General features: G+C 39.6%; 1 protein-coding gene and 1 non-coding gene across 2 annotated transcripts in view; one reads left to right on the plus strand and one right to left on the minus strand.

Moving 5' to 3' along the window:
- The window catches only part of NCKAP5 (NCK associated protein 5), a 944753-nt gene that overhangs the window by 277659 nt on the left and 649566 nt on the right, over window positions 1-17528 (plus strand). The gene's annotated exons all lie outside the window — the stretch shown is intronic.
- LOC115893331 lies at window positions 11423-11528 on the minus strand. Its single transcript, XR_004053347.1, has one exon. It is a non-coding gene; the product is annotated as a U6 spliceosomal RNA (small nuclear RNA).

Raw genomic sequence — 17528 nt, forward strand, 5'->3', positions numbered from 1 at the left:
TCAGGTATCAGCATTTTTCAAATCTACTTGGTGATTATAATGTGTAGCGAGGGTTGAGAACCATTGCTCCACATTCTGAACATCACACACCCAGTTCTCTAGTCAGGTTGACAGGTGGGAAATCTCTATTAGTTTGTTAGTAAGTATTAATATGGATTTTAACAGGACTATGATGAAAATGGAGTATCTTTGCTTTTTTTAATTTAAAAGTAAACTTTAATGTCGAAAATGCAAACTTGGGGCAGGCGGAAAGATCACACACAAGGCTGTCACTTCACACTTGGAGGGTTGCACAGCAGCAGCCTGGCAAAGGCGCTCCTCACTTCCCAGACAGTGTGGTGGCCGGGCAGAGGCGTTCCTCTCTTCCCAGACAATGGGGCGGCCGGGCAGAGGCGCTCCTCACTTCCCAGGCTGTGAAAATGGAGTATGTTTTAAAGGCTGTAGCTTCTGAGACAGGGAGAGCTTAACAGGAGATATTTTGGGGCAATGATTCACACCTCTTTCTATAAAAGGTTGCCTCCTCCCCAGGGGTCCCTTAAAGGCTGAATCTCTGCCATTATTCTCTAAGGCATTGGTCCTCAAATGACGCACCAATGGCGTAGTCACTAACATCATCGATAGTTGGATGACTTCCAAATTCATATCTTCATATATCTTCATCCCTGACTTCCTCTGACCTTTAGACTTTTGTATATCCTGCTACCTGCTTGACATCTCCACATGTCTGTCAATAATTCTAACCTAAAATGACCCAAACAGAGCTTTTGATTTTAATCTACACAAAGTTTTGCTTTGGTCTTCCCCATTGCATCTAATGGTGGTATGTATTATCAGCAAAAGCTAACTAAGAGTCTTTCTCAGATTGCCTTTGACGCCTCAATTACCCTCTTCACATCCAACCCATCGGTGACTTCAAGTAAGTCTACCTCACAAATGTGTATCCCAAATCTAAGCATTCCACATCACTTCTACTTTTACCACTCTGCATCAAGCCGCTTGCACTTCTTGCCTAGATGAATGCAAACCACCCCTAACTGGTCATTCCTGTTTTCACTTTTGCAGGCAGTACCTTTGCTGCAGTGCAGTGCAGTGCTTCCTCTGTGCTCGGTGCTGCCTTTGTGCTCACTGTTCTCCCCCCACCCAATCCTCAACTCCCTGCTTCACATTTTTATTATTCCTTTTTTTTTTTTTTTTTTTGGAAATGAAGTTTCACTTTCTCGCTGAGGCTGGAGTGCAGTGGCGCAATCTCAGCTCAGTGCAGCTTCTGCCTCCCAGGTTCAAGCGATTCTCCTGCCTCAGCCTCCCAAGTAGCTGGGATTACAGGCACATGCCACCACTGCCTAGCTAATTTTTGTATTTTTAGTAGAGACAAGGGTTTCACCATGTTGGCCAGGCTTGTCTCAAACTCCTGACCTCAAGCAATCCACCCACCTCGGCCTCCCAAAGTGCCGGGTTTACAGGCATGAGTCACTGCGACTGGCCACATTTTTATTACTCCTTTTCTCTTTATTCAGGTCTCTGTTCAAATGTCACTAATCAAAGAATGACTGACACTTGCCTAAAAGACCCACCATTCCCTGCAGTCTCTGGCCCCTTACCCAACTTTGCTTCTTCACGTCACGTCCAAGGGTGAGCTGGGGCTGACTCAGACTGCTCCAGAGAGTTAACTGTACACATCTCTTTCCAACTCCTCATCCAGTGACATCACATTGTTAGACTGAAATTGTCCAGGGTGGGTGCACTTACACTATGGCAAAAGCTACAAATCACATCCTTCCAACTCCCAAGCTTATTCAGCATTTAGACCACTGCTTGCGGCTACATGAATTCAGATTTAAACTTGTATGTTTGGGTCTGACTCCCACAGTAGAATTTAAACTCCGTGAGTTCAGAGAACTTAGGATGTCATTTATATATGATTACATCCTGTCTGTCGCAGTATCTGGACATAGTTTGCATTCAATCAATATTTATTGGGTGGGTAAATGGATGGATGGTTGAATGAATGGATGGATGCATGGATGGATGAAATTCAGATTTTGATAGTGCCATCTCAGTTTTAGACATAAACAATAAAATTTTTCAAGGACTAGAATTTTTTTTTTTTTTTTTTTTTTTGCCCTTTTACATTTTCCTTATACTATTGGCCTCTGTGATAATCCTCTGCTCTAAGCACAGGTTTTCTTATCCTTTTTTTTAAACGTGTGTAGATACATGTGTTTCTTTTTGTAGGCAATGTATTTGTCATTTTTTGCTACTAACATGTTTCTCACTTTCATGTATATGTGTACATTAAACCTATGATTTTTTTATAGTCTTCAAGATAGCTATTAATCTGGAAACCCTCGGAAACATACGCAATGAATAGGGTGCTGATACTTCATCTCATTGCATGATATGTTCGGTGACATAACATGATAAGTTTAATATGCTGTCCCTTATGAGCACGGCCTAGCAGGATGCACTGTGCAAATTGTAACAAATGCAGTCATTAACACAGCATGTCCTTCAGTGCATCACACAATCTGTGATGCATTGCCTTGGAGGATTTGTGTTGCTGATTTTCAATGAATAAGCCTTCACCTTTAGTATACCTTTGAAGGTGGGATCAAGTGAGTTGAGATCTGATGAGCCTGCAGCCCACTCTACACTACCTCCCATCTAGTTGTGGAAATCATCATCCACCTGTCCCTCACTGCTCTGACATGGAGAGATGTTGCACCATCCTGCAGGGACCATTCTGGTGATCTCCTAGCCTGTCAAGTATGGGCACTAATTAATCACAACACTGTGAAATCTGTCAAGAAGTCCCTTGTGTTTTCAGACATTGCAGCCACTTGAACAAAGAACACAGTGACCTCTGGGTGCTTTTGTCTCTGAGCACATTAGAGAACACTTTTCCTAAACGAGGAATACTTGGGAATGCAAGAGCTGAATGATTCCACCTTGCATATACACAGTACAGATGGTGGCTGAAGGGGGTATTGTTGAGTGGTAGGCACAAAGCTGCTAGGGACTTTCCAAAGAACAAAATACCTCTGGACAAAAAGGATACTAGTGTAAGACCTGATAAGGACAGCCATGCAAACTGCCCAGGGCTCTCTGACTCTGGCTCACACAGCTTACTCTGGATGGGATGAAGATGATTTGCATGAAAAGGAGGAGTTGGGAGTAACCTTGTCTCCTGCTGCCTTCTAACTGAGCAGAAGCTTATTCTACTCCCTTTGTGTCCCTAAAGGCATCATTTGTCACAACATGGTCCATGGGGCATCTGCATAAGATCATCTGCGATACTAGTTAAAATGCTGCTTCCTGGGTCCCACCCCAGACCTACTGCATCAAAATCTCAGGAAATCTTAGTTTCCTTCCCTCCCCCATTTCCTTTCCCTGAAGCCCTAAAGAATGTTTAGATCCTTTTAAAAATTCTTCTATTCATTAGTTATGGCTTACAATTATTAGGTTGAACCTTATGAAATTGCTACTGTGCAACCACGGTTAAGTGGCAAAAAATGGCAATTTAATGTGGTTCTATACAACTTTAAAGTCCAGGCTCTGTCCCAGGTGCTGGAAATGTAAAGACAGGAAAGATAGGAGTTTACAGTGTGGGTGGAGAGATACTGGTAAAAAAAAAAAAAAAAAAAAAAAAAAAAAAAAGGATAATCTAGAGTGGTTACGTGTGGTTGGTGCTGTGTTACTTTACTTAACAGTTGGCAAATATGGGAGGACATTTGAACACCAGTATTGTGAAATATGGATAACTTTGAATTATCTCGATGCATTCTCAGATAACAGATTGATAATAGATAAGAGAAGTTAGTTTGGTACTCACTGAGCTTGATATCAAGAAGAAATATGTACAATATAGTAATAATTTTCAGTAGTGTGGACCTGAGGATGGATTGAATAAAATATCAAAATTACCTGAAGGGTTTCTTTGAATTACGTATTTCTCTTCCCAATGGAGCATCACTATATTCCTCTAAGAAAGAGAGCCCACTCCACCTTATCCCCTTTAGAAGCACTGCCTGAAGGAGTTCTTGTTAGTGAGGATAATTAGTCATGACCTTCAGGTGTGTGGGTACAGAAAAAATCTGCTCACTTCCAGAATGACAAGTCAGAGATAGGTGCTGGGTCTGGCCCAGTTGGTCATTTTTACGTTTCTATATTCTGACATCTTCATAGCTGTATATATACTCTAATAAGTGTTTTTTTTTTTCCATGGGGTAAAAGAATGTGGTTGTAGAAGATAACACGGAATCCATTTGATCTAATGGTCTTAGTGATTTCATTCATAGGTAAATGGAATTAATTGAATTGACAATGGTTAAAACAAGGTCATAGGTAAATATTATAATCTGATTGAAAAGATGTATGAACAGCTAGAGTGGTTTGTAAGAAGCAAGTGACTAGAATGGTACCTAAGTAAAACCATTTTCACAATGTTGCATGAGAAGTGTGGAAACAATATTACTTCTGAGGATGTCCGCTGGCTGCTGAGATAAGGAAGAAAACACAGGTGCAATAAGCATGAGGAACGGAATGCTTCTGTGATAGAATGTCGTGTTTTCCAAATGTATTTTTAAGATCTATATTCATCTCTTCATTCAAAAAGAAATCACTGCTTACTTTTGTAGTAGGGATTTTTGCCATCTCTGAACTCTTATTACCTTTATTATTTAATGCCGCTCAAGTTAGGTTCACCAAGGATTCTTGTTATAGGTCATCCATTACCTCACTCTTGGCTCGTCAACTTGTTTATAAGATCTTTACAGATAGGTCGTGTATCCTCTTTCTTATGCGTTGTCAAGGGGTATCCAGAGCCATTGTTGTAAGTCAAAATAATAGAATATTATGGCAATTACAGAGGATCCAACTTAAGGCAAAATGAAGTCTTAATAAATATTTGTGTAATGAAAAGACGGGAGGAAGAAAAGAAGGTTAAGTCTTCCAATGTTTGAAATACCATGTGTTCTTTTGGTAAAACTTAGTCTGGCCAGAGCAAAGGACTTCTGAGGGGAAATTAGTTCTCTGCACATTCTTCAAGATGAAGAGACCAAGAGCTGCTTTTCATTACTATAATGAGAGCTAGAATTTATTATCCTCAATTTCAACAAAAAGCCAGTTACCTCCAAGCTACAAAAAAATTGCCAGTCAACTCAAGGTAGGTGTGAATAACTTGCTACTTCTGTGATCTGATGGAATTCTTAAATGATTCCCTTTTGCCCTGTGAAAAGCCGTCCTTGATATGTATGGCAGCTAGTATAATTTTAAAAACATAATAATTTGCTGGCCAGGGATCATATATTTTGAGAATTCCAGTGAAGAGAGTATCTGTAGGGCACAGGAGTGGAGGTTTGCTTTCTAACACCCAGAAGCTAAACCATGTGACTGTTAGCAATGCCCACTGGATTTGCTTCTGAAACCATATACATAAAACCAAAGACCACACAGAAGTTTCTAGAATTATAGCTGATATCTACTGACATTCTTTTAAATTGTTTTCTATAAAATGTATGGCCTACTTGCAGGATGGGACAGAAAGGGCAGATACCAGTGAAAGGTAGCTTGAAAAGAAAGTGAGATTAGTATTTCAAATGACTAGTTTTTCTTCCCCAAAGTTAACATGCGTAGTACTTTATCAGTTGTTAATTGCAAACTGAAGAATCACCTTGTCAAAAGACAGCCTATCTTTTCCATTCTGGCTCTAGATTTTCTTAATTATTTTTTCCCCATTGGTATCAAGGAGAAGGCCATCTGTCTTGGCAGAAATAAATTAATGGCTGCCACTGAGCATATTACTTTGCTTGGTTAAAATATGGCTACTCCATCTCTGTTCCTGGCAGCGTAGCCCACTTGTTCAATTAGTTCCCTTTCACACCCATAAAGATTCTCAAATGTCAAAAGTCATGGAATTATTTCATCCTTGAAAGACCTTCAAAGACCAAAGCAACCTATACAGTTTATATGCTTTGTTAAAAATAGCCTGCGGCCATGGATTCACAGGCCAGAGGACCTGTTTCATAGAATTTTTTTTATCCCAGTGACTTAGCCTTGTGTTCTTTTTAAAGATCAAAAGAGAAAAAATTCCATAAACTTCTCATTATTTCTAGGAGATTCTTTCTTCTGACACACTCATTTTTTAAAATGTACACAATTTCTCATTTCTCTCTATTGCTGAGAGACATAAGAAATGTTCTCTCTCTATTGGAGAGAGAAACAAGGAAAATTGGTAAATTCAAATAATTCAGATTATATTAATTCTGTTGAAATTTCTTTAATTTTTCCCTGCATGTAACTGATCATAAGGCAGGATCATAGAAATGGGAAAGTGACCTTGTATTTTATTTTTATTTATTTATTTTTTTGAGATGGAGTCTTACTCTGTCATGTAGGCTGGAGTTCAGTGGTACGATCTTGGCTCACTGCAGCCTCCACCTCCCAGGTTCAAGCAATTCTCCTTCCTCAGTCTCCTGAGTACCTAGGATTACAGGTGAGCACCTAAATGCCCAGCTAATTTTTGTATATTTTTTTTAAAGATAGGGTTTCACCATGTTGCCCAGGCTGGTCTCGAACTCCTGACATCAAGTGATCTGCCTGCCTCGACCTCCCAAAGTGCTACGATTACAGGCATCAGCCACCATGCCTGGCCATGGCCTTGTATTTTAAAGAAAGCATATATGTCATAGCACATTCTCTTGGAAAGAAAAAATAAATCTTTTCGGACTAAAACACAAAATACTTGGTAGTTTTAGTCTTGACACCATATAACAGGCTTCCTGCCTTAGCAAATCAGCTATGCATGTCTTCTTATGTACCAAAAAAGAACCTGATACTCATTGTATTATTTTTGCTGGAATGCTATGAGAAGAATTGATTAATGGTGGTGCAATAGGATTTAATCTTTCAGAATGAAGGCTGTGCTATAAGATGGGGGTACATGATTCCGTTTCCTAGTATGTGAGTAAAGACCTTAGGCTCTGAATGCTTACTTACTACATTCTGTTACTAAGAAGTTAGAATGCAATGACAGAATCATTCGTGTGCATTTAGAACTGGTATAGGAACTCTGCGTCTTTGAACATTTGTTGGGAGCCTTGGAGAATAGCATGTTGCCATTACTCTATAGATAGAATTTCACTCCACTGCCTCACAGCATTAAAAACCAAATGTCTGTGACGGTAACTTGCTATATTTTTTCTTAACCAAATTATTAAATTCAAATATTTGATTTCAACAAACAAAAAATGCAATAAGCCCATATAATTCAGCTTATCCTTCAATCATGCTCTTTAAATATTCCAAGAATCTATTACTTGCTAATATTAAAATCTCGACTTTTTGAATATTTGATTCAAATGTTTGTACTTGAGGGAATAAAATATTTAGATATCCGAGTATAGCCCATATTATATAGTGTTTGTTAACTTTGGGGGCAAAATTGTTTAAACATATGCATTCCCTGCTACAGCATGAAATTCATCCTAAGAATGGTCCATTCTATCCAAGGAAGTTGATTATTGGTATAATGAGCATATTTGTTTCCTAGGGCTGCCATAACAAAGTACCACAGAATGAGTGGCTTAAAGAACAGGAATTCATTTTCTTACAATTCTGAAAGCTAGAAGGTTGAGATCAACATGTAGGCAAGATTGGCTTCTTCTGCAACCCCTCTCCTCGGCTGCAGATGGCCACCTTCTTGCTGTGTGTTCACGTGGTCGTCTTTCTGTGCATCCACTTCTCTCTCTCTGGTAATGTTCTAATCTTTTCTTCTACAAGGATACCAGTCATATTGGATTAGGGCCCACCCTACCCACCCTATTTGAACATTATTAGCTCTTTAAAGATCCTGTCTCCAAATATAACCCCATTCTAAAGTACTGGGGGTAATGTATGAATTTTACCCTATAAGAAGGGAAATTCTTTCTATGTCAGTCTGATTAGAACTCATCCCTATAGCACAGACATTTAGCAGAGCATTAATGCAGAACCCCAGCTTGGTACTTAACTGTTTCTGTAAGCCTGCATCTCAAGTTGTCCTGAATTTGGAGCATAAAGGACATGCGAAATCTCAAACCAATGAGGACTCCAAGGCCAGAAAAGTTTAGAGGAAGTTCAAGAAGTTCAGATACACAATAGCAGCAGCTGGATTTAAACCCAGGTATGCTGAGTGTGGGTCCATATACTATGTGAAAAATTAAAATTGTCTGCCCTACTGGCATATTAGTAAGTTGTGTTCTTTATGACGATAAAATGAAGAAGAGTGGGGGATCAGAAAGCAAATCGGAAAGAGGCCTGAGTTCTAGCTATGGCCATAGGAAGTCTGTTGATCTATGACCAAGCCCCTAAAGGATCTGACAATGTTCATTGTTTGGTATTTATTATAAAAATGTCACTTATGTCTCTCTAATAGACACCTGGGATCATGGGAGCAAAACAGAGTGACAGTATTTAATGAGTGCCCCTTCTTTTCCTGTGGCAGTGAGACCCAGTAGGGATGTACCTCTGCCAAACAGAACCCTGTCACTTTTAGAGATGAAATAAACTTTATCAGTCACCAGCATAGCAAAAAGAGAAACTCTTACCTAAAGAGCGTAACCCTTCATTTTAAAAATGAGCTGTTTCACACCCAGATAGGGAACTTATTCAGAATTTCCCATTTTCTTATTAGGTGAGCTGGAATTGAGACTACCATCTTGTTTTATTTTACCAAATTTATTCTTCCTTTCATTTCACTTCATAATTCCAGTAATATATATGAAAATATTTTTTGTGTTTTTGCTTCCAAATGCATCTTCAACCTGTGGTTTCCTGGATCTTCCTCTATAATTCATCATCACATAAAAACCAAGTGAAGGCATTAACTTTCTTTTGAAACATTACCAAGACATTTGTGCCAAAGGGCAAAATCATAATGAAGCTCGATCCTTGTGCTGAGATGTATTCACTTCAGCTGTCTGCACTTGGCCTGGTTAAAGGAAAGGAAAAGTGTGGCCTTGGGAACCGGCAGACCAGGATTAATTCCCAACTTAGCCGTTTACTGGGTGTGTGATCACAAATTAAATTCCTAGTCTGAGTCTGCTTCCTTGTAAACTACCTAGCCAGATAACTATGAGGAACAGAAAAAACATATATGTCAGGACTTTAATACCAGGCACACTCAAGACAGTTGGTAAATGGTACCTGTCTTTCCTCTGCTTTTCTCTTGGGACTCTAAGAAATAATGACTATTTTAATGGACAAAAGGTGTGGTTTTCCACCCTCTGTACTGATTGAAGGCCCACACCTCTTAATTCTTGGAATTTCAGATACCTGAGACTCTATAAAATGAAAAACTTCTCCTACCTAGTCCTGACAGATACAGTAATCAGCAGTGTGTTCTCAAGAGAAGATGCCTTGAAAAACACCACGTACTATATAAAGTGTCAGGTAGGAAGCCTGACTAGCCATTCATTTTGTTTATAAAATTTATGTCCCAATTTTCACACTCTGATTAGCATATAAAATCAATTTTTGGAACTGAAATAGAAAATAAAATATCAGTTCTAATTACTTCACTTAGCAAAGCAATTCTTAAAGATGGCAATAATTTTCATAATAGTCAATTGATTATCATAGTAATGTGAGCAGTGAATAATTATTTGAATTCAGCTTTTAATGGATCTTTTAATGGCAACATAGAATATGCAAAAGTAAAGATATGTAGGCACAATCAATATATTATTAAGCAAAAATTTTTATTTAACTTTTTTGTGGTTCCTTGGTCTATACATTTTTTTATAGAACGAGTGGCAGATTTAAAATGAAGGAGATTTATAGTGCAGGTAAAATACATACAGGATTAAGGGGATTTGTATAATTGCTGACTTCTAGCTCTCTCTGTACATGAATGATAATATCCAAAATTTTCACTTGCAATTATCCAACTAAAGGAAAGGAAAAGGTACACCCATCCCAGCTAAAGCACCCAATTAATAGTCAAATAAGAATTACTAGCAATCTAATAATTCAGATTTGGCTTATATTTCTATTGTCAAGTGTAGCAATTTGCTTGTTTCAAGTCAGTTTTTTTTTTTTTTTTTGCTTTGATTAAGAGTGAAAGGGGTAAGAATCTATAACGCAGTGATTATATCTCAGAAAGTAGATTTCCTACATTTGTATCCCAATACCACTGAGACATTCCATGGATACCAGGAAGGGTTGGGCAGGTTACTTTAGTGCTCCGTGTCTAGATTTGGGCACTTATAAAATGGGAACGACAACATGCTTGCACCATTGGGCCATATGAAACGTAAGACATTTTATGCAAAACACTTAGCACAATGAATATCACACAGTTAGCACTCAGCAAATATATGTCATTATTATAGAAGGTAGTGAATGACCTCAAATAAATGGACCTGTGTTTGGCTTTCTATTCTTTGATTCACAGTAGAGACCCAGCTCAGCCACATGCTGTAAAGGAGCTGACCTGATCCTTCTTACCAAGATAAAAAAATCTAACATCAATCAGTTCACTGTTTTCTGCACTGCAGCAGTGTGAGGGGCACCCTAATTCAGGAATTTTGCTAATTATTTTCTGGTAAGGCATCTGCTGCTCCCCATGCTTCATTACTGCGATTCCACCTTTAAAACGGGCAGCAGCCTCCTTCAAGGAGTAGTTATGACTGGAGAACAGCTGGATAACCAATCTGCATATACTCAAAAAAAGGAAATTCTTTTTATATGTGGATACAGAAGAATGGTCAAAGGTAGTGCTGAGGGACAGAAGGAGCATGAACTTGGGAGCTGGACAGTCATGATCTTGAATCTCCACTTTGCCACTGGCCACCTATGAAATGTCAGACAATGTATTCAACTCTACTCTTGTGATCAATAGCTTTTAAAATCTGGGTGATAATATCTATTTGCTGGGAAGTTTCAATTAAATAAGATTATGAACATAAAAGTGCCCAAGCTAGCATCTGTCACATGGCATGCCCTCCATGACAGATACTTTACCACCACTGTGAGAACTTCCAATTCAGCTTTCGAAAGAAATATCTAATACGACAGCACCAGCTTTATATGTATTCATTCACATGATCCTCTTAAAAGCCCTATGAAACAGGAGTCATTATTATTATCCCCATTTTACAGAAGAGGAACCTGAGACACAAAGTGACTGAGAGACTTGGTCAAGGTCAAATGACCATTAAGTCGCAGAGCCACCCTTTGAATCCAAGCAGGATGGCTCCAGCGTCCACACACATAACCATTGAAATAAACCATCTCTCAACAGATTACTAATGGCCTTCTTCCCTTGCCTTTTCTTCTGATAGCAAATTGAGTCCCTCCTACAGCCCTTATCACAGCACCTTCTACTAAATCTGTGTATGCACATAGGAGGTTGCAAAGTCCTCCCTTGTGTCTTTAATTTTTTCCCTTCTGTATGGAGTGCTTCACAGACTTGGGTGTCATCCTTGCCCAGGGCCATCCGAATCTTCTCTGTAGCATTCCAGTTTTAGTACATGTGCAGCTGAAATAAGCACTTTCCTTGTGTGTTAATCACTTTAATTTCCACACAACACCCAGTGCAGTCCCTCACTACGTAGGTGAGCAAAATAAACATGATATAGAAATGTTGGCAAAGGAGATTTGAGAAGTTTTCTTTTGCATGGTGTTCAGCAATGCAGTCTGATTGGCTCTAAGGACTTAGATATGATTATGGAAAGTGTTGAAAGTAAGTAGGAAGATGCTCGATTGCCACCACTCTCAATTCTACTAGTAATTCCGTGGTGGTTGACAAGGTGACAGAATGTGGCTAATGTGGATAGTAGCTATAGAAACGTAGGACCATTGAGTCTTTCTGTGTGACTTCGCTTCCACACTCTATTTGTTGAGCTTGTCAAGGCCATGGCTTTTCCTAGTCATGGAAGGAAGCAGAGAACATTAACACTCATTGCTAATGCATTAAAGGCCTCAAGCCAGGCTTTAAACCCAGCCACCAGTGACTCCATAGCCTTTCTGCTTCCAATGTATAATACCATCTGCTGACTAACGACCTCTTCAGACTTCAGGCCCTGGGATTTATCTAAAAAAGAGAGAGAAAAGTACCTAAACATTATCATCCTCTGCTTTTTTGCCTGGAGCAACTCTGAAAAGAATTAACTTCTGATATCCTATGAAACTCTGGGAGCTGCTAGTCAAGAGTAATGGAAAGCGCACTTCTGAACTAATTCTGGGAAGGCTTAATTTGTGGAGGTGTTGTATTCATTCTGCCGGTGAACATTAAAGGGCAATTTAGAGAAACCGAGGGCATGTTTTAGATTCATAATTTATTTCAAAAAAGAGCTGGCAAGGAGTCCTGTTGCTGGGTAATCAAAGTTTCATTTTTGGGGACCAGAATTTTCCCTCCAAAGAGAATCTTTCGGAAAAGTAGTTTCAAGCAGTATGCCTCTACAGTGATGGATATGTCCGTGAAGGGCTCAGTCCACACCTCTGGTGTCTAATCCTTCATTGGGTATTGACATGCTGTCTCCCTCTGAGCAAGTCATTTGACCTCCCACCTTGGGTCACCCATCTGTGAAGTGAAGGAAATCTTCCAGACCTCCCCTAGAAGCAGAGCAAATGGCAGGGTAAAAGAAACACTATTTTTTTTCTGGAATACTAGGAGCCCAAGGTGTAGGGATGAATATACATTTGTTTACTTTATCATTAATCTCAGAATCCTTAAAAATTTTCTTTTCAAAGACAGTGGACATTATTTCCTAAAACATTCAAGTCTTAAGCACAAGCATGCCAATAATTATGTGTTTACATGTTGACTGTATGATTATTGCCTCAATCATTATTCTAAAAACTCATTTTCTGTATAAACAGGTAGAAAATGCACCGCTGAGACAAGTGGTTGCATAAAAAGATTTGAAAATTTTGTGGGTCTTTTTTTTGGCTGAAATTATTATATGCTCTTAAGTATTGGTTTTTTATTCTAAAAATGAGGTAGTGACCTTAATTCTGGTTAATTGGGTGCATTAGAGAGTTGGATTCCGGTTAACAGAGGCTTTCCATATTTATTTAGAGTGGAATCTTTCATTTGGTGCATTGATGGTGTTTATAAGGCAATTTTCTTTAGCTCAGTGAAAAAAAAAGGTGCATTTAAAAATAACTCAAGGGGAAATGTTATACTGAGCCCGTTTTGTTGGGGCACTTGACTCTGAAGCTTAGAAAAACAATTTAGATGTACTCATTAGATGCAAAGCTCCAAGGTACTCTCTGAAGTCTCCCTGAGGGTACACTTTTTCTCATCACCCAGAATCTTCTTTCTTGACAGTTCAGAGATGGTGGTGTTAGACAGGGGTCTACACATGTGTGACACACATGTGAGCTAAACATAGCTGCCTGGAAGAGGAAGAATTGTAATTCCTGACAGTTGTGTAAATAGCATCCACTCCCACCAGCTGGAAACCCATCCAAGAAACAGCCTAACCTCCACACCCGTGTCACTGTCCTCAAACTGAAGGACCAGGAAGATAAAGGCAAAATGCTATCTTCGCAGTCATTATTTGTCACTTTGCGTGTGGCAATGCGGCATGCTCCCTCTAGGGAGAAGTCAGTCGTAGTTACTGGAAGTCATTCTTGTCTGGCAGCTTTCCACACCTTTAATGGGCACCTCAGGTGACATCAACCTGTAGCCCAGCTGCTATTGCTAAGGTTCAGCTACTTAAAACCAGTCCTGGGTTGGCTGTTTATGCACTTAAGTGGAAAAGCAGTACCCAAGTCATCCCTGAGATTTAGTGAGGACACAATAATTGCTTTCCTTTCAATGGCAGGTGATGCATTTGCCACCAAGGAGCAGAACACGTTGCTGCTCTCAGTCATGACGGGAACAACGGGAGAGGAACACGGGAGGAAATAGAAAATGTCTAAGAGCTCTGGGTGGAAAATTGCATTTTGCAGATGCCATTAAGCTCTGTTGGGAGAGAAGATGAAAATGCTAATTGACAGATTTGGTTATGTTTTATTGTCTTTGAGTTGCTGACTAAGTCATCAGATGATGTTGTTTAATCATTAACGTTAAACTTTAGAAGAATCCATCAATTGTTCGCTATTCATCTTTTACCCTCTCCACGAATCTATCTTAAACTATTAAAACCTGTCAAAAAAAAGAGTATAAATATTTATATTTAGCCCAAGAACTGATAAAAGTCTTAATCAGCACTGCACAAGAATATTGATTATAGCCTAAAAGAATTCTGTGTCAGTCAAGGACAATTAGGAGATCTTTTATTCTTTTACCTAAAACTACACGTACACTCACATACACACACACACATACTTTTGCACATATATTTGCTCATTTTTTAATTCATAAAATAAGAATAATAATAGCACATGGTACAGCAGGAGTGTGTGTGCATGTATGTCTGTCTGTATTAAGTGAGTTAATATGTGCTTAGAACATAGTATATGCTTAATACTTTATTCTTTTTTTTAATACAGGGTCTCACTCTATAGCCCAGACTAGAGTACAGTGGCACAATCATAGCTCACTGCAAACTTAAATCCCAGGGCTGAAGCAATCCTCCCTCCTACACCTCCCAAGTAGGCTGAGAGTACAGGTGCACACCACCACACCGCCTAATTTTTTTAATTTTAGTGTTTTGTACAGACAGGGTCTTGCTATGTTGTCCAGGCTCATCTTGAACTCTTGGCCTCAAGTGATCCTCCTGATTCAACCTCCCAAAGCCTTGGGTGATAGACATGAGCCACTGTGCCTGGCCCTCAATATATTTTAGCTGCTACTAATAACACATGATGCAGAAAGTTACGTATCAAATAAAGCTATAATTAAGAGTTTTGCAAACTAAATTTTTCTTTATGTTAATAGATACTATATGCTTGCCACAACATGTATTTTTAAAAGGCAACACAAAACATGTCCCTTTTTTAAATAAAAAAATTTTTGATACATTTAATAAGAAAAAAAATGTAAGCCAGGCATGGTGTATCATGCCTGTAAACCCAGCATTTTGGGAGGCCGAGGCAAGTAGATCACTTGAGCCTGGGGGATTGAGACCAGCCTGTGAAATATGGTGAAACCCCATCTCTACAAGAAAAAAAAAAAAAGAAAAGGAAAAAAATTAGCTGGTTGTGGTAGTGCATGCTTGTAAACCCAGCTACTCAGGAGGCTGAGCTGGAAGGATCACTTGAGCCTGGGATGTAAAGGCTACAGGCTACAGTGAGCCATGATTGCACCACCGCTCTCCAGCCTTGGCGACAGGGTGAGATGTCTCACCAAAAAAAAAAAAAAAAAAAAAAAAATATCTTGCTTTCTTGGCCACATTCTCTCCAAAATCTGAAAAACAATGCTCAGTACTACACTCTGTATCTTTCACAGTGTCTTAGCCACTGGCCCCTCTGGTAAAAGGTTACTGTTCAGGGGTATATCTGGAGAGCCTTTAGAATCTCAGATTCCTCACAAACCAGAAGAATCTCTCAGAATCCCTATTTAAAAGATTCCACAGGCGATTTCATGAAGTTGAACAGAAGAGGGGTCTTGGGCAACCACTCCTTTTTCTCACCTTTGGGGTATGGTGTGTGTCTTCTTTAGCGTTTTTTTAAATTCTGGAGTGTTCAGTGGACTACAAAAGGTACATAATCTGTCTCAGCATTGGATGTGATAGGTAAATTAATATACTTATTATTTCAATGTGTCATGATACAAATGTTCTCCCTTGTGTCTAACCTTAATTTTGACAGTTCCAGTGGGCTTTTAGAGTCTGCTCATTTGCTAAGCCCACCCTCCCTTTCTATTTCTTTCCAAACACCTCGACCATCTTTCTACACCCCCAACTTTCGTCAGATTTATTCTCCTTTTCTCTTCCATAACACTTGGCTATTCTTTATTAAGACCAACGGTGTCCTTGGTAGGTAGATTCTACCTGGCGCTCCCTTGTGTACATCTCTATATCATTTCTTTTTTGCTAGGCCAGCTGGAAACCTGTGAGATATTTAAGGCATGCTTGGTACTCCATCTTCTTTTAGGCACTTTCCCCAACTCCTCCTCCCTTGCTCCCTGTCCACATGGCTGTCCCCTGGTTGTCCCTTGCCCCCTCCACAGGCCTGTGGACTATGAGGTGCGAATGGCTAATAAGTGAAAAAGGAAGGGAGACCCAGACCTGGATGGCTGCTCTCAGCGAAGCCTCCATCTCAGAAGAGCCCAGGTCCCGCTCTCATGCCTCTTCAGCGACTTGGTGGAAAATCCGATTCTTCTTTCTGAAAGCGTAATAGAGCAGTACTAATGGCAAGCTATGTGGGTAAAGGAAACAGTTAAAGGAAACTCTAAAGGCCTCCTTAGAACAAATTCCTTTTTATTGTCTTTCTTTTTCTTTATAATAAAAGGCTCCTAGTAACTACAGGGTATTTCCACATAAAGAGTATGTTTTGTCCTAAGATTATGGACACCCTAGGGCAACCAAATTCTGATATTATGATTGCTGCAAGTTTTTCTTTCCATGAAAATTCCCAGCATTTCATGACATTTCAGAACTGCTTATCTGAGGTTGAATGCAAGTGCATTTTAAATTAAACATGAGGCACTGCAGCGAGTCTACCCTTTGAATAATATTTATATATATTTTTCATTGATAGATGGATCTGCAGACCTCACTGAATAGGTTAGGTGCTTTCACTCCTTGTTACCGACACATCATAATCGAGTTCACAGTGTCTGATTTTTCCCGTGCTTCAATTACATGTTCATTATTGAGTGCTCTTACATATTTAACACTTTGGCTCTCAAAGGATTCTAAGGACTGCCCGGGCAGTGGAGACTCCATGAGCTCTATCTGGTGGCACGACAAGTCAGAAATTGTTAGTTACTTCCAGCCTACTTCTACTTCCGCCTCTGTAGTTGAGTCTTTGGCTTTCCCCCCTAAACTGCATTAAGTTTTAAATCTCTTGATTCTCATAAGAGCTCAGTTGCTCTGTTTAAAACAAAATAGATAAAAATCCCAGTCTATGTCAACTTTCTGTATATTGTGCTTCCTCAGTTCCTCCAAGCCTCAACCCTCTATTCTCCACCTGAAAATGACATAATGAGAGCAGATATGCAGCGAATTTGGGGGACTGAGAACAGGATTTGCAATTTGCAGCACCTCCTATAAATCAACATGAAAAAATTACCATAGTCTGCTGCCAGTGGGAGTCAGCATGCTGGGATGAAAAGAATACAGCTTTGGAGGGAGAGGAACATTGTTTCAAATCCTGGTTCTACCAATCAGGTAACTTGGGGCCAGATGTTGGTAGAGAGATGGCAGGGTGATAATCATTAAGTTCTGAAGACTCAGAGAGTATTTGGTCTGGATCAACCTGGGCACTACTTGGGGCTCAATAATCTTAGTGGTGGGGGCTGTCCTGGGCATTGTAAGATGGTTAGCAGCATCCCTGGCTCCTAACCCACTAGCAGCCAGTACCAGCTCCTCTGTCCCAGGTATGACAAACAACAGTGTCTCCTGGGATACAAAGTCATCCCCGACTGAGAAGCACTG

The sequence above is a fragment of the Rhinopithecus roxellana genome, chromosome 14, assembly GCF_007565055.1.
Source record: "Rhinopithecus roxellana isolate Shanxi Qingling chromosome 14, ASM756505v1, whole genome shotgun sequence".
In the NCBI taxonomy this organism is placed as follows: Eukaryota; Metazoa; Chordata; class Mammalia; order Primates; family Cercopithecidae; genus Rhinopithecus; species Rhinopithecus roxellana.